Consider the following 23693-nt stretch of genomic DNA (forward strand, 5'->3'; position numbering starts at 1 on the left):
TGAAGAAGGTCTCAACAAAATGACACATGGATCTAACACGAATCATCCCCCAAAATTTTCACAGAAATTTCAGACATTTAACAGGATAACAGATACTCAAGAAAAGAAAAAAAAATTAAAAGCATCCAAACATTTTGGGAGTTTATGGTACTGCTTCTGAATTGACACTAATATCTGGACTTTTGCATTTTACCAGGTCTGCATAGAATGGAGGTTTTGATGACTGAAGGAGTCTTGGTTTGATTCTTTCAGTGGGTCGAATGGGGCCACAGATTCATTCCACGGTTATTGTTTCATTTCCAGAATGTATGGTGGGAATAGACATATTTAATAACTGGCAGAACCTCTACAGTGTCTCCTACATCAGAACCAAATGGAAATCCCTGTATCTGTCTCCACACAATATAATAAAATGGTGTTTATCTTACCTCTGCCTTCACTGATTTGCCTAGGGCTAAGACAACACTCTTGTTCCTTGTCATAATTGGTTTTGGATTTCCTTAAATTGTTTTGATATCCTTCCAACCATTTTTCTGGTCCTTTGTATTACACTTTAGGCATTATGCTATTTGGACTTGGTGAGAAGGAAGTAAAAAGCTACCAGTGTTGAGGATGCAAGTTTTTCACCTATGTAAAAGACAGGAGCAGATGCTCATGGGAGGATGGGAGAAAGGTGTTCTCTCACCTGAAAATCTTTGGTTTGCCTATCTAAAGACATTCTATAACCTTCCATACACTGCCATGTGCTTTAGGAAGCTGATATATATAAACTACCTCACTGACTTCTCTAGACCTCACCATTTGGTTGTCTACACCCAGGAGAAAGTCATTGGTAAAAGATCTGAGTGCTGGAGGAGTGTGATCTTTGGATATTTATTTTGCTGGATTCCTTAAAGGCACGATGCTCTCTGTTGGCTGTGCTGGGCTGGTCCCCATCCTCTGCAGATTTGGACAATTGATACCTTTCTGTGATCCTTCAGGATTAGGAAAGTGAATGTTTTTTTCTTGTTACTAATTCCAGAGTATTGAATTATTCCTTTGGTATTTCCTCAATACTATCCAAACTTCTGTAAAAAGTTAACTTTATAACCTTCTCCTCTAATTACCTCATTGAATTTTCAGTGTCTTGGAGGGAAAGTGACTGGTAGACTGTGTCTCAATTATCTCTAGGCGTCACAATTTGCTCAAGATGCCACAATTACTTAACTGCTTCATGCTAAGACTCTGTTTTACTTTATTTTTCCCCTTTCACTTATAGCATTTATCTATACTATGTCACACCTTTAAAATATAGCATCAGTAGTGTGGATTCTTGAATTTAAAGTAAATTTTTCTTGTGTTTAGAGAGCTACTTTATTATTGAGCTATAATTATAAAATTCTCAATTGTGTTAAATATATTTAGAAAAAACATTTTTGACCAGCAACACAAAGAAAACATAATATCCTATCAATAAAGTGGTGTACTGACAGTAATCTTCAAATTTTGTACCTTCTATGTATATACTGGAACTTTCCTACTTTAATTATTATAAATTTTCCACACTAATGGGGACATCTGAATGAATTAGATTTCCTACAGAAGCAAAGAGCAGAAAGCTACTTCAGTTGAGACTCTAAGATTATTTTTAATTGGTTAGTCATTAGTGTTTACCATAACTGTTAATCCAAAAAAGAAATTTATTCTGGCTATTTATTGGGAAAATAAATTTTTATATTACCCACACATGCATGAAGAGTAATACAAATAAAAATGGTATCTATTAGATGTTTTCTTTTTCACTCTTAGCCTTTTTGAGATAAATACTATAAGATTACTGAACCCTCAAGCTTTGTCTTCCCAGTCATTTGTTTGGAGAGTTCACTATTCAATCTATTATTAGAAAATCTTTTTTTTTTCCCTCACTATTCCACTTTGAGTTTATGCTGCAGGAATACTAAATGATCTATGTTCTTCTGAGTGCATCAGTCTGTTCATATCTCCCTGACTTTTCTCAAGTTCCCTCAGCCTTGGAAAAGCTTTCTATTACTATCTTTCAAGTTAAATATTTTCTACTTTTAAAACTTTTTTTTGACCTACTTGCCTACCTCAGTCAGAAGTAATCATTTCCTCCTTTTCCTACTGTGTACTCAGTGAATACTCCTTCTATTTCAATGACAGTATAAGATTATTCAGAAAATAGATTCAGCACACCAGTCAAGCAAGTACCTCAAAAAGAAAAAGATGAAAATGCTGAGTTTATTACATTTAAAAAATGAAAGTTATCTCATTTTATCGACTCATTTGCACATTTTTGTAACATTTTAACGTATGTAAAATGGAAATATGTTATAATTTCACTGGCATAAAATTTTCCTTGTGGTGTCTGCGATAATGTTGTCTTATAATTGATGGAGGAGTTACTATGAGAAATTTTAGAAATAGTTTTTGATTTTCTTACTTCATGGCTTGATGTTTCCCTCTTTCCCTCTCTCTCTCTCTCTCTCTCTCCCTCTCTCTCTCCCTAAAATAAGGATGAGCTTTTTCCCCTTAATTTTGTGATAATGTACACAAGGAGATTCATCTCATTCTATGCTGGTCAGCTCAATAGTGCAATGTGGTGTGATTAATTGTCTGCTTTATTTCAAAGTGCTTACAGAGCAAACCAATCCGTATGAATGAGAAGAATTTGGAATGTTTAAATATAATTTGTATGATCATGGCAAGTAAATTTAAAGTGTCTTCAGATTTTATTTTTTGTATGAGAGGAATCAACATATGTGTTCACAGAGAAATCTGAGGCTTGCGGTTAGGAGAAAAAAGCTAATGTTAATGCAATGTACAAAAACGATTCTTCCTTTTTAACTGGGATATAATCAATATACCACAATATATCTTTTTAGAGAGCAAAATTCAGTGGTTCTTAGTATATTTACAAAGTTCACAACCATCACCACAATTAACTGAAGAACTATTTTTTTTTAATCACTGCACAAAGAAATTTTGTACCCAACGGGAGTCACTCCGCATTTCTCCCACCCTTCCCAACCCATGGAAACTACTACTCTACTCGGTTTCTATGGATTTACCTATTCTGACTGTTTCATATAAATGAAATCATATAACAAATGCCTTTATTTCTGGCTTCTTTCACCTGGAATAGTGTCTTCGAAGTTTATCCATATATTAATAAAGCATATATTAATACTTTATTACATTTTAGTGGATGAAAATATTCCATTATGTAAAATATGCTTTATTTTTATTGTATTTCAGACATTGTTCAAAGCACTTTACTTAGGAGGAAGTTTACAGATTGTTTGACACGTTCCTCATACTGAGAAGTTCAGTTACAACTGATGAAGTTTGGAATTGGAATAACAATGAGCACATAGAACACAAGCAAGCAAATAAGTAAAGCAATTATTAACTCAAAAATAATTTTTTTTCAGAAATTAAAAATACTTCTAGTATGCTACATGGCTGCGGTGTAACTGACATTTATAATACTTAACCATAGTAAAGTGTTAAGTACCTTTCTTAAAAAATCAAGAAGAAGCAATATAGTATGCTATTTAGATATGGGGAGGTAAATACTAAAAGAGCCAAATTAAAAAAAAGTTAAATTTTGTTTAGATCATCATTAGTGTATAAACTATTATGGCTAAGTTTTATGGGAGGAAGGACAAGATGAAAAAAGTTATTTTAATTCTCAACATATTTTACCTATACCTAGAGTGCCCAATGGTATGTTTTAAGATAATAAACTATACATATATTCCCAACAGCTAAATGAGCACACTCAATCTTTTATCTCCTGAGATAAAAAGTCTAGGTGATGCTACTTAATTATGAGATGCTAATAAGATTTATTATGGGTTTTTAATTACATCAATGTTCCAACTCACTACATAATAATCCCAGGATACTTTCTTAAATAATGCTGACTACACAAAGTAAAAAAAATAAAAATAGAAATAACATCATTTCTGAGAAAACCAGTATGATTTAACCAGATTAAAACACTAGGAAAGAGAAGGTATTAAAGCTCTGTATCATAGTAAGAGAAAATTAACTATTAAGATAAAAAAGATGGCACAGATGAATGATCACTGGCTAAGATTTGGATTTCCCTGGACTACACAACTAAGTGTTAGGTTCAGTTCAATAATCAATGAACGGCTATCATCAAAAAGTCTACAGATAAATGTTGGAGAGGGTATGGAGAAAAGGGAACCCTCCTACACTGTTGGTGGGAATGTAAATTGGTAATGCCACAATGAAAAACAGTTTGGAGGTTCCTTAAAAAACGAAAAATATGACTACCATATGATCCAGCAATTCTATTCCTGAGTATATATAAGGAAAAAATGAAAACAATAATTCGAAAAGATACATGCACCCCAATGTTCATAGGAGCACTATTTACAATAGTCAAGACATGGAAGCAACCCGAGTGCCCAATAGATGATTGGATTAAGAAGATGTGGTATACACACACACACACACACACATGTGCATACACACACACACACACACACACACACAATGAAATATTACTCAGCCATAAAAAAGAATGAAATACTTCCATTTGCAGTAATGTGGATGGACCTAGAGAATACTATGCTTAATAAAATAAGCTGGACAAAGACAAATACTATATGATATCACTTATATGTGAAATCTAAAAAATAATACAAATAAATGTATATGCAAAATAGAAACCAACTTAGATACAGAAAACAAACTTGTGGTTATCAAAGGAGAGAGGGAATGGGGGAGGGACATTTTACCATATGCAAAATAGGTAAGCAACAAGGATATACTGCATAGTACAAGGAATTATGCCAATTATAATAACCTATAATGGAATATAATCTTCAAAAGTATTGAATCACTATGTTGTATACCTGAAATTAACACAATATTGTAAATCAACTATACTTCAATTAAAAAAAATAATGTCACCCACACAGGTCTTGCAGCTTTCTCCAGTCTGATATGGATTTGTTTTCTCTATTTGCACCACATAGATTATCATAAACAGAGGAAACTTTTGAAAGATTATCAGAATAAATTACAAAAATTCTGCGGTGTGAACCCAGGGCAAGGAAAACAGGAAATTAAAAATCCTAATTTAGATTCAATGTACCAAAATTTTGAAACTCAGTTTTTATAAAAGTGTGATAATTTGTTTTATAATAGCTGTAGTAAATCAAAGGTTTTCATCTGAGTTTATAATATCTAAAGTATTCGATGTAATCTGACTTATTCGATTTTTAATTTTATTTTGATGCTTAGAAAAATAAATTGAATACATCGTTAATCAATGCTAAGTATTTAGTGAAAAAAATCATATTATACTGTTAAGTTTTGCTTTATTGATTGTATAAATCATCTGTTAATAATTAGAAGCCTGATGAATAATGTTTAAAATAATTATATAATATTATAAAGAGCAATCATTTTTTCTTTAAATTAAATAGTTATGTATGCCCCTCTTTGTGCACAAAGTTCTTTCTGATATTAAAGGAACTACCACTGTATTTTAAGCACTGAAAATGTAATAATGTCTTTTACAAATGATGCATTATTTTGGAACCATGGGGAAAGAAAAAGATCTTATGATAATTACTTCCCAGTTATGAGTTCACTCATAAGAATTTAAAGAAAATGCTTATTTAGTCTTTAAACACTATTTAGCAAATAAGGGAGGGAATATCAATTTGACTGTGGGGAAAAGATAAAACTTTTTTCAGTGTAAATAAAAAGGTAAGGAACGTACTTCAAATAGGCAAATATGATTCACTTATTTTCTGCTTTATTTACAATCCAGAAATATTTACTTATCACCACTCAATGTGGATAATTGTTATAGATTTTTGGAAAAAAAATGAATAAAACATGCATGATTCCTATACAGTACTCATGGAACTTAAAATCCAGTCGGAGAGACAAGCAAGCAAAGAGAAAAATATTTGTATAAAGTAATTGTAGTTGTTTCGAAAACCAGGAAGGAAACAAACAAAGTGCTAGGATAAATAACAGGTAGAACCTATTTTTGATAGGGACAGGGAGAAAATTTCCCTGATTTGACATTGAAGCTTACCCTTACCCAGTGGGAAGGAAAGGCAGATGTGGGAACTGGTCTGGTTGTAAGGTCATTATATTATTACATGTAGTGGGCAGGGAGGAGTGGCGGAATGTGTAGTGAGGGGACTGAATGAAAACCAAATCACCAATATCCTTGTAAGTCAGGTTAAGCAATTAGCTATTATTCCATGTACAATGGTAAACCTGTGAGTGGTTTTATTACCATTAATAACAGTAACAGTTAATGTTTCTTGAGAGCTCACTGTGTGTCAGATACCATCCTAAATCTGTTACATGTGCTGTCTCAGAAGTCTGCAAATAGCCCAGTGGTCAAATTCTGCCCTCCATCTGTGTTTGTAAAGCCCCAGGTACAGCTCCCTGGAGATGGCACTGGGAGCCATGGAGACCTAGCTGGGTGTTACCCTCCACTCATTTCTTCTTGAGCTGACTACTACCTGCCTCTTGGGGATGTGCTGTTAGCAACTGCCGTGCACGTGAAGTAGTGGAACCTCAGTCTTGGAGTCAGCCACTAACTTTGCCTTAGGCCAGCTCCCAAGTGGGGAGGGCCAGGTCTCTGAGAGGTGGCCAGATGTGTGTGTTACTGGGAAAGAGTGAGAAGGACTGTGAGATCTCCTGCATCCAGCCCTTGGATCTGTGGTTCTAACACCTCAGAATGTCTCCAGGTGAGGGCAACTGGGCACAGGATGTGCCCGGACTACCCACTCTAGGCCTGCAGGGCATGTAGGCACAAGTGTCCTCTCCTTGTCCAAGCAACTTTGTAATATCCTTGTTTTTGCCTCTTGGTCCAAGAAAGCTGAACTGTTTATGAATTGGCTGTTTACTTTCCTACTCTCCCCATAATACTCATATCCTCATCCCACATTCATGGAGTTGAAGTTCAGCAAGGCCTCTTGACTCCAGAGCCTGAGGCTGATGGGGGAGGCTGTTGTAGGATTCCAGAAAGCAGGCAAGCAATGCCTGGATGAGGTCCAAAGCAGTGGAGGTGGAGTAAAGGAAGAGATTGGAAGTATATTTCAAAAGCAAAATTGGCAAAATTGACAAAGCTTACTTTTGGATCTCATTTAGGGTGAGCTAAAGGTAGGCACGTTGATTGTGAAGTTTCTTCTTTTAATCAGGATAGTAGTATAATTGGAAGATGGGGGAAAATTGGAGATGAGACAAGGGGTAAGGAGGCAGAGTGGGTATCACGAGTTTTTGTCCTGATGAACTGGAGATGTCTGTGAGACTCCCAAGAGGATCTGTGAATAGGAAGTGGGTAAAATGTTCTAGAGCTTATAGTAACTCAACAGAGCATTCAACTTACATGTGGAAGGGAAGCTGAGTGCTTTTGTGTTTTGCTTTGTTTTTCTCTCTACTTTCCTTTGTCTCTTTGCTTTCAACAGGAAAAAGACTAAGTTAGAACTGAAAAGCAAGTCATGGTTACCCCCACCACCAGCACGGGAGGAGCAAAGGGGGTAGACTGAGAAGAACTGAATATTCACTTCATGAAAGAAGAATACAGTTCATCTGACAATTGCATACTGTGTGGTTAAGTTACAGAATCTGAAGCACTTTATATTTATTTCAAAATTCAAGTTGTCACTTTGTGGTTCTTTATATATGAGTTTGTCTAGGTGCTACATCCCAATTCATATGACTATATATTTTATTTCTGCTGGATAACATATTTCTACTGCCTTGGACTCATAAAATATTTGGCAGTATAAAACAGCTTTAAAAACCAAAATGAAAGAGTAATGTTAGTAAGTTAACTTAATGTAAAACAAAATTAGTTGCAGTAACTTGAGCATGGGGCATTCAACCTACCCTTCACTTTGTTCTATGAAATTCTCTGGCTGTATATGTTTGACTTAGCTTTTGAAAGATAAATAGAGGATCTTTCATTGAGTTCTTTGATATCATAGCATGCTTTATGTGTTTCACTCATTCCTTTTGAGACATCCAAAGGGTATGTAAGAGCCAACAATTGTTGGTTACTCTGAAACCAACAATTCTGCTGAGTATATCCTCGCTGTTATCTAAAGGTCAATAGAGAAACATGTTAACACATTAGAACCTGATAAGAAATTGGATAAAATAGATTTATCTTAAAATCCTTTTTTCTACTTTAAAATGTTTAGAGCAGTTAGATATTTTAATTATATCAGAAATTTCTTCCATCTTCTATACGAAAAGATACTAAAATCTTCATACTTCACTATGTTTCAAAGGATGCATACATTAGCATAACAGATGTCAAAGGAGTTTTGGGAAACAATTAGAATCTCGCGCTCAAAATATGTGAAATCAAGAAGAAATCTGTTAGAGACAAACCAGCAGTAACTGAACAAGCAAAAGGATAAAGTTAGTTATGTTTTTGAGTGTCATGAAGGAAACAATGACATTAATGGGACCAGGCAGAACTTTTCACTTTTTTCCACTTTCTTCAAACATTGGAATAGTTCTTTGATGCAGAGAAAGGCCCAGGGTTATATGGTGAGTTTGGTGGGGGATGGGAAATAGTAAGTTCTGTTGGGGGGTTTACATTCTGTTGTTTAGAACTTTTGATGCTTTGCCTCTGAACCCTCCAAAAAGAAGTTTCCTCTGTCTCCTGATATCACCTAGAGTCTATAAACTGAAACTGAATGTATTTGGTATCCTTGCTTTGGTAAGAGTTAATATTTCTAATTCCTGTTTGGTTAAAGACTGCTTTCAAACTAAAGAAAAATATTTGCCATATTTGAAAGGCAATTTGTAAAAGCTGAAATCTTATAAAATTAGAATCATAAAATAAATTATTAAACTAATTTCTTACAGATAAAGAGTATAAAGGGCAAAGAGAGACAGAGGGTAGTAGGGAATACAAAATAAGGGAGAAGAAAAATCTCAAACCTAGTTACTTGTTCTGTTATATGACAATTGAAACTTATGAGTTCTCCAAATCAATATTACAGGACATTAGAGAATCCCAATCCTATTTGTGTAAAAATAAATTATAGACTTAAATTGTACAGCAAGCACTACATATTTTCCACAGGGGGGATTTTCCATATTGCAACTCTGTGATACTAGCCTGTTAAATCACTCATAATAAAAAATATAAACATAAAGAAAAAATAAACTGCATGGCAAACTGAAAGCATAATATACTTAAATATTTGCATTGATCTCCTGTTATTCAAATTCAGTGTTGCTTTCCACTTCCTCGTGTGTAAACATTTTTACCAAAATCCATTTTAAGTAGTTTTAATATAATCCTGTGGTTATCAATTTTTGCTATTTTTATTGAACACTTCCTCTCTTTTTCTTCATTGTTAATAGCATACTGTATACATTTAATAAACATTCAAAAAAAATCATATTTGGAAATAGAAAATCATCTATACTTTAATCTTAATACTAATTTTAGTAAAGTTTTCAATTGCATTTTCCTAATATATTATATACATATGTGTGTGTGTGTGTGTTTGTGTGTGTGTATCCTTGTGTTTCAGAAAACACAAACTTCTACCCCAAATACCTCTTAGGTACTTAAAGCAAATTAATTTGGGAAAATTAATGATTTAAAAATATAAACAGATAAAGATACATTTTGCTACATTATCTGGGATATTAATATCTCAGTTACAGAAAAGAATTTGTTTCAGAAATGAATTATGATTAATAAAAAAAGAGAGACTTTAATCCATTTGAGGAAAACCCTGGCCATCTTGATTTAAAAAAGTAAGACTGCCTTACTATTGGAAAGCTAGGACAAAGGACTTATAAAATAAAACTTGATTGGATATTGGAGGCTGAATAGAATTACCTCATCTGAGGAAACTCCACAAGATATATATCAGCTAAAATCTATGTACTGCATGGACCTGCTGGCTCTCAGTTTAAATAGGATTTCCATTATTATTATTACTAATTGTCTTATTTTTATCTTAAAAATCCCTTTTTAATCTATACACTGTCACTAATATATTTTATGTCCAGCCCTAATTATTGCACATACATGAAAATAATGATGTTGCATTACTTAAATTATAGTTTGTATTTCAGGCACTGCAGCAAGTATGTTGAGTCCTTTTTAAAATTAATATTAGTGAAGTTTTAAAGTACATAATCCTTGGTTGACTATTATATGAATTATAGTAGTCTATGGGGCTAAAGGTATATTAAATTCCTATTGGGTTAAAAGCCATAATATGCTTTGTGAGATTCTCTAAGAGTAAATAGTTAGTAATCAATTATTTGACCTCATTTACTAGAATGTTATTGAAACTATACATTTTTAAGTCTAGGATCATTTTAATGAATACAAGTAGGTTTTAAGGCATTTTGCTTAAAAAAATTAGTCAGGTAAGCTATAGCATTTTTTATTGTTTTTATTTCTTGAATTTGGATGGCATTAAAGTGTTGCTCTATGAAAATTTTAATCTATAGTTTTTGGTACATGAAGATTAGACTAGACTATACATAGATTAGACTATGTATTAAAAGTGACTTTTTTTAATAGCCTGACTGCATTACATGACCAGAAAAAATTTGAATGCATTAAACCTCCAGGTATGCTATAAATCTATTTAAGTTCTTAAGAAAATTAAAATTTTACAGAAGGCTTGTAATAGTACATTAATATCAAGGAAATTTCTATTAAACTAAAAAATTGTCTCCTTCAAATATAAAAAAATATGCTATATATAAAAATATATATATAAATATGCAAATATGCTATATATAAAAATATGCAAATATGCTATATATAAAAATATGCAAATATAAAAATATATGCTATTATTTTGAAGGATTACATACATTTTAAAAATAAGAATTGGACTTTTGTGTCAAATAATAGAAGTCATAACATCCTCCTCTTCCCCATACCTTAAAAAGAAGAGGAAAAAAAATATATAATAAAAATCCAGATAGACACACACTAGTAGCAACTAAAGAAGAAAAGGGGAAGAGCATGCCATAATCCTTGAAATATAGATATAAATGGATTAATGAGAACTGTGTACACAGTATAGTGAGGCTTCTAAAAGTGGCCCACCCCTCAAAAAGCATACTTTTGAGTCTCAATATCCATAAAATTCTTACTGATGTCCCTGAAACTGGAGAGAGGTCATCAGATATTGCATTTTCCTCCTATACTAGGGAGTCAAGTGAAGTTAGGGTGAACAGTAGTGAAAATAATGGCTGTGGAGAAAGGAATGAAAACAGGAATTGGAAAGCAAGGCAACTCACTCTGACACAAGTACATTTTCCTGTCATATACACTGACTTTGTAATGTATCTTATGCTTCTAAGCATGTCCACTTCGGATTGGGTTACACTGTCAAAATACACGGAGGGAATGAAGCAAACCTGAGAAGTAAAAGCAGAAAATCCTCTCAAACACTGAGCACTGCCTCAGTGAGCTCTAACTTCTCTTAGACTACATACAAATAATGGGCAGAAAAGACTATCTTATCTGGAGACACAAAATGGTTTTCACTGTGGTAGGAAAGAGGTAAAGAAATCTTTAACAGCCTAAAAACGAATCGGAAAGTCCCCAAGAGGCCAGAATATGAGAAAGATGAAAAAGGTACAGAAATTGAGGAAATACACTTTGGAAGGGAAAACCAAAATGAAAACCAAATAACAACCAAAAAAAGAGGCATAGTAAGAAGGAGATGAAGAACCCAGGTTTAGTAGTAAGCTTAACCCAAGACACAGAAGGAAGTCTGTCCGAGTGCTTTAAGGAATAAAGAAATTTACTAGACATGCTAATTCAATAAAATCAGAGCCCAAATTAAAAAAAAAAGAGAATTAGAAAATTTAAGGAAAAATTATTGAAGAGTAAAACATCAGAAATGAACTCATAAATAAATTGGTAGTACCAAGGGATAAAGGAGAAAGAGAATTACTGACATAGAGAAAAGGCTTAAGGTAATTGGGGAGGATCACAAATGGAAAAAAAAAAAAACCCAGTGAGACAGAAAGACATTCAAAATAAGGATGATTCACTTTCTTGAAAAATAAATCTCAAAAACTAAAAATAAAAAGATTATTTAACACAATAATAAAACCAAAATTTTGGTATATAGAGCACTTTGGTTTCTAGATAACAGCACGGTGACTTTTAGTTAAATAGATCTTCAAGGATATGGAAAGAATACTTCAGACTACAGGGCAGAAGGCGGCAAGTCACTTATAAGGGTGGGGGCTTCATACTAGCATTAGGCATTTTAATAGTAACATCAATGCCAAGATTACAAAGTTTAAAGGAAAGAATATGAGCCAAAAGATGCAGTTATTTTCAAATCAATTGTGGACTACAAAACTCCAATTTCTTGAACAAATATTATTGATGATTAACTGTATCCAGTTAAGAAAGTTAATCATAATAAATACTCTCCAAAATAGGAAAATCATGATCACAAAAGCAGATACATTCAAATATAGAACAAATATTTTATAATTTAGTGTTTAATAGTTAAGGAATAAATTGTAAAGTAATAAACTTAAGCAGATTAAAGTAGTAGTCTATATATCAAATATTAGAATGTAGGAGAAAATGAGAGTGCTAATGACTTCCTCCTTTATAGCAAAGACTCAAAAATAGTTTAAGAATACATGTAGGCACAAAATAACAGTATGTCCAACCTGTTAGTGGCTTTCATAATATCCTTGTTTAATCTTAAAATCTTTAAGGAAATAATATATTGGGGGTAAAATAATATAATTCCTTAAATTTAGTATCTTTTCATGTTCACCTATTTGTCATTTTTTCTGGTAATTCAAGTAAAAATTTTATTGTATAAAATAACATGTTTATTTGCTTATCATGTTTGGGGAACTATGTGGAAAGATTTCCATCTAAAAATCATTATGCATGTAATTGAAAATGATATGTTGTATGATTTTCATTACCTTTTCTGTACTTACTAATATTACAAGTTTTTTCAATAGTTTTGACATTAAACAAAAACTATGTGTACTTATTATTTCTATACTAATTATATGGTAATAATGCTATGATTTTAAAAACTAGTAACTGAAAAGAGTGAATAAAATTCAAATCCATCCTGGTGAATAACATATGTCCAAATCTGGAGAACATAAGTCCAGATTCATATATGAATAATAAAGTTTACCATGTCAGCTGTGATTCAATAAAAGACATGAACACAGGGCAAACTGAATATTGCTTCCCCTATGGAAACATGTAGTTAAAAATTGAATAATTTAACTTAAGTACTTAAGTGTCAACAATGCTGTAAGGAACTAATGCCTGTGTGAGCCAATGCTTCTGAAAACATAAGGATAGAAACTATGTACATAAATACCTTGAAGAATGTAATATTCTCTCCTAAATGGGTCTGAGACATTAAACTTAAATTTTAGATTATTACATCAAAGTTGATAATGTTCTTCCTGGTCTTTCCATTGATTTGTTCAGGATAATGTTTAAAAATTGACTTTTTCTAGCCCTAGATATTTAAAATAGTGACCAGCTAACCAGTAAGACCCAGGAGTACTAAATAAGCCCAGGGAAAAGAGGCAGAAAGACAATGGAATTGTGAAAACAAAAGTCACTGGAGGATTTCACCTACAAGCACAATCAAAGCATTTTGTACTTTTAATCCTTTTATTTTCTTCGTGGTTATACACTTATTCTGTAAGTATATCTTCTATCAAAACTACACAGAGTAAATCCCATGGAAGGGGGTTACAATAGGAAGAATCTTAAACTGGAATAGCAGCGTCACAGCCATAGTGTTAGAATGTCGATGACCATTGTTCATTCTTCACAATAACATGAAATGAGAGTGAAACCAGGGTATCACTCTCTTCACAGGCTATTGAATCCGCTCAAATAAGTGCAAATAAGGGCATATGAAAACCTGGTTTACATGAACAAATTGATAAGAAATGAAACTATAAATCCACAGACCCTCTCTGCTTTGTGCCCTCTCATCTACCTCTTCTACCTTCTCCTCCTTAGCCAAAGTCAGGGCACCCTGGCCATTGTCAAGGTCTCTAGTGACACGTCCCACAGAGTGCTACTCTCTCTTACTAAATCTAACAAGATTATTTCCTTCATCATGGAGATGAATTGGTCAAGTTTCTAGGTCTGTAGATTGTTGGGCAAAATGATCCCGAAGGACTTCACATTTTTTTCCTTAAAAACATGTCTCAGTAGCTCACTGCAGGCTGTCCTCTGGCATCAGTGACCTGCTTAGAGCCAATAAAGTCACAGAGTATAATTCTGTGTGTGGGATCTTTGATGAATTTTGGTCCCGTCACTGCAGAACAGTAAGCAGTAGCCAGGAAATTGCCTCCCTGGCTTTGATAAAGCCTCTTTGTTGGATCTCTAATTTGAGCGCCTCTCCATTCCAAGGAGCACCTTGACTGTGTCTCCCTGTGAGACTGCAGTGCATTGGCTGTGCACCAAGTCTGGGGTGGGGGTGGGAGACAGCTATCCCTTGTGAGGCCCTCCAGGTAAAGCCTTTGTAATTGCCTATGATTATGCCTGAAAGATCATAAATAGGTTCTGACCAGGAGCTATGCTCCTCAACCATTATTTGAATTGTTCATAGCACACACATTTAATCTTCTTTAATTGAGATACCTCCAGTAGAGTAAATAGTGTGTTGATTTTACTGCACTGTTCAATTAGTTTTTGCATATAAATATCATGTAATCACTGCCCAGATCAAGATTTAGAACATTTATGGCACCCATGAGAGTTTCTTTTTTTTTATTTGAACTATAGTTGATTTACAATATTGTAAATTATAATTTATAGGTGTACCACAGTGATTCAGTTTTTTATGTATATATATATATATATATATATATATATATATATAAATTTTTTCGGATGATTTTCCATTACGAGATACTGAATATTGTTCCTTGTGTTATACGGTAAGTCCTTGTTACTTATCTATTTTATATATAGTAATGTGTATCTATTAACCCCATACTCCTAGTTTATCCCTTCCCACCTCCCTTTCCCCTTTGGTAACCATAAGTGTGTTGTTTTCATGCCCATGACAGGTTATGATTCTTCTCAGATAAAACCCCTGGAGGTACCCAGTATTCTCACTGCTATCACCTCAGGGTAGTTTGCTTGTGTGTGTTTTTGTTTTATTGTCATAAAAATGGATAATAAAGTATGTTCTCTTTTGCAACTAACTTCCTTTATTCAGCATACTGTCTTTGAAATGTAACCATGTTGTTGCAGTTTATTTTTTTTATTATAAGATAGTAAAACAGGGCATGAATATAGCACATTTTATTTGTTCATTTTACTGTTGTTGAGCACTTGATAGTTTTCAATTTGTGGCTATGTGAATGAAACTGCTATGAACATACTCAGGGTATACATGAGTGTAGTCATAACTGTCATTTGGAAGATGTAGGCACTGATTTCTCTTATGTACATGCAAAGAAGTAGGACTGCTGAAGTGTAGAGCAAGTACATATTTCATTTTAGGAGATACTGCCAAACAGTCCTTGAAAGTAGTTTCACTCCTGCCTGCAGTGTATGAGCAAATGCATTCTACATCTTTGAAAATCCTTGTCACTCTTTTTTATTCTGAGGCATTTGATAGATGTATGATTTCTTTTTGTGGGTATAATTTGCAGTTCCATGATGAGTGATTTTATATGATTATTGGCCTTTTGGATTTTCTCTTTTATGAAGTCCCTATTCACATCTTTTACACAACTTATATTGCATTGTCAGTCTTTTCCTTAGATTTGTAAGCATTCTTCATATAATATGGAAACAAAAATGAGGTTCTATCTGTCATCTCTGGAACTGATAGAACATGAAGACTAAAAGAAACATATCAAGTGTTTATGGAGTGGGCAAACTGAATGACTCTGAGAAGATCACCAGTGATATATACTAAGCACCTTGTTCGTACACACCTATAACCTTCACTTCAGCTGAGCAGAAGCTAAGTGAAATGGTATTGCCATAGAAGAGTCTGAATGTGGGACCTGTGCTCATTAGATAGAGTGCAGAAACTGCAAAGCCAGCAGAAAGCACAGAACATAAAATCATTTTGTCATTTAATAGAGGTACTCAATGGGACAGTTCCCTTCTCCAGCATAGATACTTTTGCTCTAATTTCCCAGAGGCAACTGGAACTTGAAACTAACAAGGACATCCTGAATTTCAGAGTAACAGACTGAAAGTGAAGGTGGATAATGATTCACTTTTAGAAGAGTTTGACTACTGGGGTTTAACAGTGCCTAAGTGGGAGCTATTTGACATGGTAAATACAAAAACAAAAACCCAGCCTGCCGCTGGAAAAGATGGCCACGTGGGTTAACTGCCAAGCCAGACTCCTAATAATGGTAGTTGGGTTAATTAGATAGGAGAGGAAGTTCCCACCTAATTTCAGAAAGCCAAAACAAAGAGAAAAATGCTGCAAAAAACAAATAAACCACGTCATTTGGCTATTGCCAGCTACATCACAATTTAACTGTTATGGTGATAGAAAGCTGATAAAATGCTAAAAAAAATTTCAATAAACAGTATAAATGTTGGAAAAATAGAGACAGGATTGTCAAGTGAAGAGGCTATTGTTTACTGGAAACTTAAAAGAAGCTAAAATAATATATGTGTGTGCATATGCACATGTCTCTATACATGTATTATAACTATATAATAATATAATTTATTAAAGCTTCTGGATATGTACATATATATCCTGTATGATAATTTAAACATTACTAATATAAATGGAGAGATATTTCATTTATAATGAGGGCAATAACTGACAACAAATAAAATTAATTTTAAATTAATATACAATATTTTAATGAGTAAAGCAAATCATTTTGTTTAAAGAAAATACTAAATAAATGGAGAAACTAAGTGTCCACAGTAATTCTAAATTACTAGGTAATTGTAATGCAATTCCATTTAGAATTCCAATGTATTGAGCTTTGTTACTAATTTTGTTTTATAATTTTACCTGGAAAAGCATTCTTAAAATATTTATTGAAGAACATTTGTGATAAAATTATAAGGTCTATTTGATAGAAAAATATAGTGGTAGAAGATTTTCTCTATGAGATAGTAAAGCTTACAATAATGTTATCATATTTAGAAAAGATAGCTTTGATCTTAGAATAAACAAGTAAATTAATGGAAAATAATATAGAGAAAAAAAGTATATCCAAGAATATATAGGAACTCAATATTTAATAAAGGTAGCATTTAAACTCAGTGGTAAATGGATGGGGTTATTTAATAAATGGTTTGGTGGGGCTTCCCTGGTGGCGCAGTGGTTGAGAGTCCGCCTCTCCCGTTGCGGAGCACAGGCTCCGGACGCGCAGGCTCAGCGGCCATGGCTCACGGGCCCAGCCGCTACGCGGCATGTGGGATCTTCCCAGACCGGGGCACGAACCTGTGTCCCCTGCATCGGCAGGCGGACTCTCAACCACTGCACCACCAGGGAAGCCCTCCAGTACATTCTTACAGAGGTATTTTATTAAGAACCTCATCTCAATGAATATTGAAACTTTAATAAGTGCTACTATTGTTATTTGCAACTTTAATAAGTGCTACTATTTGTATTTCCTTATTGACTAATATTCATGAAATCAAGAGCAACTTACTTTCACTTACGATTCTATTCTCAAAATCTAGCAATAAACCAATAAATATTTATTGAATGAGTGAATTAATGTATAATAGTATTTGCCGAAATGGGGAAAGACCAATAAACTTTCACTATCAGAAAAAGTCTCATAATTAAAGATGAGTAGGATTAGGAAAATGGGCCAATATTAGAAATTTTAGTCTTCAAAAGTCTATGACATCTATCCATATTGAAGATATCAAATAGGCTACTGTCTGTAAGCATTGTCAGTGGAAAAAAATATTTGGGCTGAACACATGAATCTGGGAGTTATCTTTCTACAGATAAATGTAGTGCTTAGAGATGTGATTCAGTGTGTCTGAACAAGCTAACAACAGTATGTAGCAAGAAAAGATTTAGGTCTTTATACAAGCTCTGAAGGATTTTAACTTTCATATGTTAATGTGGTATGCTTGGCTTCAAGGGTAGTCTGTGATTGGTTGTATTAGGGGAGAAATTCAGATCTTGAACACAGAGCATCTTCAGAATAACCAAATTTTTATAGAAAACCAAAAGGGAATGCATTTTTTTCTGTCAATTACACTACATTTTTTAGTATAACAAAGAATTGTAGGAATTTTGATAGTTGGTAAAGATAGTAAATCAATGGAATTCAGAAACACAGAAAATCCTCTACACATATGAAAATGTTTTTTTGCTTGTTTGTTTTGTTTTCTGTTTTTCCTATTAAGCCTCAGGAGTTTTAAAGAATATCTAATGCATGTAATTAAGGTAGCCAACACCAGTTGCCTATGATATTTATGTCATGAATTGTGTTCATATCTACTATTGTGTGCCTACTTCCATATTCCAAATTTAGAGAGGCTGTGTTAATAGCCTACCCCCAAAATCTCACTGGTACAGGTAAACATACAGACAAACATGGAATGATGTAATACTGTATAGGTGGCACATAAATTACTTTTAACTCTAATATAAAAGTTAAATGACAAAGTATTAAGAATAATTATAACCACAAAAATGTGTTAATGGATAAACAATATAAAAAGTAAACTCTGACAAAAGTATGTTTGGGGTACAAATAAAAGTGTAGAGTTGTCATCAGCTTAAGATAGACTGTTACAACTCTTAAGAGGTTCAATGCAAGCCTCTTGGTAACCACAAAGATAAAACCTATCATAGATACTAATATAGAAAGAGAAAAGAATCAAAGCATACCACAACAAAATATCGTAAAGCCACAAAGAAAGATAGCAAGAGAAGAAGAGAGAATTAAAAAAGAACTACAAAACAGACAGAAAACAATGAATAAAATAGGAGTAGAAAGCCCTTACCTATCAATAATTACTTTTAATGTAAATGGACGAAACATCATTCAAAAGACATCAACAACGTGGCTGAATAAGGCATCCCTCATCACATCTCTCCTCAGCAACAACAATTTGGTATCCATTCATGGACAAAAGTACCTGTGTGGGATCCAGCACCATACTTCCAGAGACCCTTATATATCATGCCTAAGAGTTAATTTACCTGTCATATAAGTAGCTCCAACAAGTTAATAACCAGAACTTTACCAAACCTGAACAGAAAAGTAGTAGACAACATACATAGGGAGTTCACAGAAGAAGAAATAAAAGTATTAATAGATAAAGTCTGTTTGCTATTTATATGGCATATTTCAGAGTGTGCCAAACCCTCACCTTTTGGCAATTTATCCTGGGAGATAATGTCTTTTCTCTTTGTGATTCAAATTTCTTTTAGTTGTGGATTTTCTACTGGAATTATATCAATAAATGTCTTCCCCCTGTTCAAGTTGTTCATTTTGTCCCCTTACATGCACACGTGATGAATATACTAGAGTTGTATCCATCTTTCTATCATCTATCTATATAGAGTGATGTACCTATATAATTCTGTTTATAATAATTTTTAAAATTCTGTTCATTTTCACTTTCTTGTCCTAGTTTTCTCAAGCCAGTAGTCTATGTCCTTAATATTTTTGGCACTATTTTCCTTTTTAATTGTTTAGAATGTGATAATTTAATTTTCTTTTTTAATTTCTCTTGAGTTCTTCTAACCTATAACCTCAACTTCAGATGCTTAGCTTTTGTATATCTCATTTAAGCTTTTGGGAACATTTTGGGGGGGCAAGTATTTTTATATTCCATTTTTGGTTTCTATTTCTTTCTTCTTATGTTCTTATAGTATTTTTAATATCTTGTGCAAGTTACTTTTTAACTATAAAACATTGTTTAATGATATGAGTTCTTTTCTAACCAGCTGTTTGCAGGAAATATGTGTGGATGTGTGGAGAGGTGTTATTCAAGACAGAAAATTTCACGTGTTCAAATGATTTATTTTAGCTCTTTACTTTCTCTAAGCTGGGTTTGCCAACTGCAAATATGTTCCCAATTAGAGATTCCCTAAATAACAGACTTGCAAGAATTTGTGTATTTCCTCATTCACCTGCACTATCCCTAACTCTTCTGTGTTGTATCAAAAAGGAGTTCATGGAAACTGTCACCACCAGCCCCTACAAGTCATTGTTCTTGTCTTAAAGAAGGTCCTTTGTTTGTTTATTGTCTCTCTTAGTGTGTGCCACTTATTTTGAAGAATTATTCTCTTCGGGCTTAGTCTGAGAATTGTTCTTGAAATCATGCCTTTTAGGCATCTTTCCAAGACCTTATTGGGCATCAACTGAATTCTGTAGCCCTTCCTCATATGTAATGGTGGGGGAGTCTCCTGCTTATGTTGACACTCAAGTTTTCATTTCCTTTTCTGGTTGCCATTGCATCATTTATTTGATTTATATGATACAAAAGAGTCATGGTTTTTGTCCCATTTATAACATAAAATCTTTTTTTTATTCGATGTTTTTGGGTTTTTTTTTAACATCTTTATTGGAATATAATTGCTTTACAATGGTTTGTTAGTTTCTGCTTTAAAACAAAGTGAATCAGCTATACATATACATATATCCCTATATCTCCTCCCTCTTGTATCTCCCTCCCACCCTCCCTATCCCACCCCTCTAGGTGGTCACAAAGCACTGAGCTGATCTCCCTGTGCTATGTGGCTGCTTCCCACTATCTATTTTACATTTAGTAGTGTATATATGTCCATGCCACTCTCACTTCTTCCCAGCTTACCCTTCCCCCTCCCTGTGTCCTCAAGTCCATTCTTTACCTCTGCATCTTTATTCCTGTCCTGCCCCTAGGTTCTTCAGAACCAATAAAATCTTTTTTAATGTTTATCGCAGGGCTCATACCTACAGTGCAGGGCTTATTCCACTGCACTGAGGTGCCTAACACTATGTTACCAGAGATAGCTTATGTTTCAGGGCAATTTTACATATGGCATTCAAATTATTTTTTTATGTACTACAGGAACCCTGGTATAGTTAAAAAGAAGGTCATATTTATTTTAATTTTATTGACCTTGAAACATCATTTTCAAATTGTAAAATTTAGAGACTTTTATACTTGGTGCATCTTAAACTTTATGCTGTCTGATGGTTGTATACATGCTTTGCTGATTATTAAATCTGTTAAAGAAAGCAATCGCAATTACTTTACTCTCACAGAACTATGCAATCTGCTTTAAAATGATACACTTCAGAGAGTGCTCTGAGGAATCCATTGTGATAAAAATATAAATTGACCGTATAATGCACATCTTCACCATAGCCTCATTTGAGAATCTAATAAAAGCTATAGATATTCTACCCACAGGTGAAATTAAATGTGTAAATCACATATACACAAAACTATTTTACTTTTGAATTCATATGATTTGCAAACTTCCTGAGTACTAACCATGGGCAAGGAATTTTTATATCTAAGATTATGATCTCTTTAGAATAAAATATAAAATGTATAAACAAGTTCAAAATTAAGTATCTTTCTTAGTGACCTTGGAATCTAACAATTGGCCTCTAATTTAACTCTGGTTTTATGGCTGATATTCAGTTGGATCTACCCTGTATATCTGTTTCCATTTGTGGCTTTCAACTAAATTAAATGGCCTTGCCTTACTTTTAATAAGGTGAAATAATTTTAAATGTCAGACAATGTCATTTTTGATAGTTACCATAAAATGGGATAGTTGCCAAGCAATCTATATTTTTGGCAAAATATCTGTGTTAAAGTCATTAGTAAATATCACAGATGAAAAATTTTGTCTAGGAAAAATAACTCTTCTAAGATATAATTAAGTTTCAGAAAACAAAGTTAGGAATATAATTGTGTTCAAGCATTTAAAATTAAAAGTAAAGTAAATGTATCCTATTTTAATTCAAACTGCTCTTTTATTTACTTAATATTCATGCTCATATTACTTTAATTTATTGAATAATTGTCTCATTATTATAATAGGATCTGTACCACTCCCTCTAATCTTTATACAAAAGTACTTTTTATATATTACTTCTTAATGTATTATACAGAATTTGGGTTTGAGAGCTGTTCATTTATCTATGATAGCTCTAGGCTAAACATTATATTTTTGTCACCATCCAGACAGTTCTTTTTTTTTCTAAACAGGAATAGAGTTGAGACATTATTTTATTTCCTTCCAAAGTCTGGGATAAATAAAAACTAATAGATCAATCAATCAAACATTAAATAACATATTTCTTGTGCCTAAGGGTGAGGTCCACAAAATCATAATCTAGCATAAGACCATTCAGTCTTCAAGTAGTGCAAGTTTTTGTTCTTAGTGAACATATATGCATATGGATATACATGTACTTGTGCACATAAGGGCTTGGCCTACAGCCCACATCTCTGAACGTGTATTTGTACATTTTTTTTTTTAGTGTTTTATTTTTACTTAATTTCACCCAAATAAAATTTGCATATTAGTACAAAGTATCTCCATGTACCCTTCACACAGAATCACTAAATGTTAATTGTTTCCCACATTTGCTTCTTAACATTTTCTCTCTATGTGTGTCTTTCTGGGATCTTGAAATATTTGAGAGTATGTTGCAGGTATAATTCCCCTTTATTTCTAATTGTTTCAATAAGTATACTGTAAAATCAATAACATTATCTTACCTAAGTACAGTGTAATTGTAAAAACCAGGAAATTCATATCAATACAATGTGATTATTTCTTGGCCAGCATTCACATTTTATCAATTATTTACAAATTTCTTTGGTAGCAAAAGAAAATTCCATCTATGGATTCAATCCATGAACATAGGCTGCATTCATTCGTCATTAATTTTTAATTTAATCTGGAATGGCCCTTCAGTCTGTCTTTGTATTTCATAGTCTTGACATTTTCTAAGAGTACCAGCCAGTAAGGAAGTGGTCAAAGAATGGTAAAGATATGTGAAATGAAAATGGGAATCAACCTGAAGTACTCACATTAGCCAAACTGGGGACTATTTGAGCATCACACAAATAATGACAGTAACAAATTATAACCCATAAATAAAATAAGAATCTATGAGTCCATACTGATATAAATAAATAAATAAATAGTCATAGAAAGGAAAGCTTCTTCTTATAGTATAATTCCAAACTAAGTATGCTGGGAAGCAGTGCTGGATATAAAACATCACAGTTTGGCAACTACAGTAGTTACAAAAGATTCTTCTGACAAAAATCATCAATGGATGCAAAAACTAACCATCAAAAATATGATGAAAAATAAGATTTTTACAAAGTCCCAATTTATTTCCTGCAGGTACTTATTGGTGAAAAAGAGTAAAACAGCAAATTTATAATGGAAAGTCTTAAGAGACACTACCTTATCCAAGAGAAAAAAGTTAACATCAGCAATAATGAGATGTCAAATGTCCTTTAATGTATTGCACTGAGAAGGACACAGCAGCATTTCTGTGAAATTCCAGCCAAAAATGGATTACCAGAATCTAAGGATGAAGAAACATGAGGTAAAACCAAGCTAAGGAATATTCTACAAAATAATGAGACTATCTTCAAAAATAGTCAGTGTTTTGTTTTGTCCCTTTCTCCCATGGTAGAATATTTCTTTATTCTAGCTTACAGG

This window comes from Monodon monoceros, unplaced genomic scaffold, assembly GCF_005190385.1.
Source record: "Monodon monoceros isolate NGI ecotype Baffin Bay Population unplaced genomic scaffold, NGI_Narwhal_1 Super_Scaffold_12, whole genome shotgun sequence".
Classification (NCBI taxonomy): Eukaryota; Metazoa; Chordata; class Mammalia; order Artiodactyla; family Monodontidae; genus Monodon; species Monodon monoceros.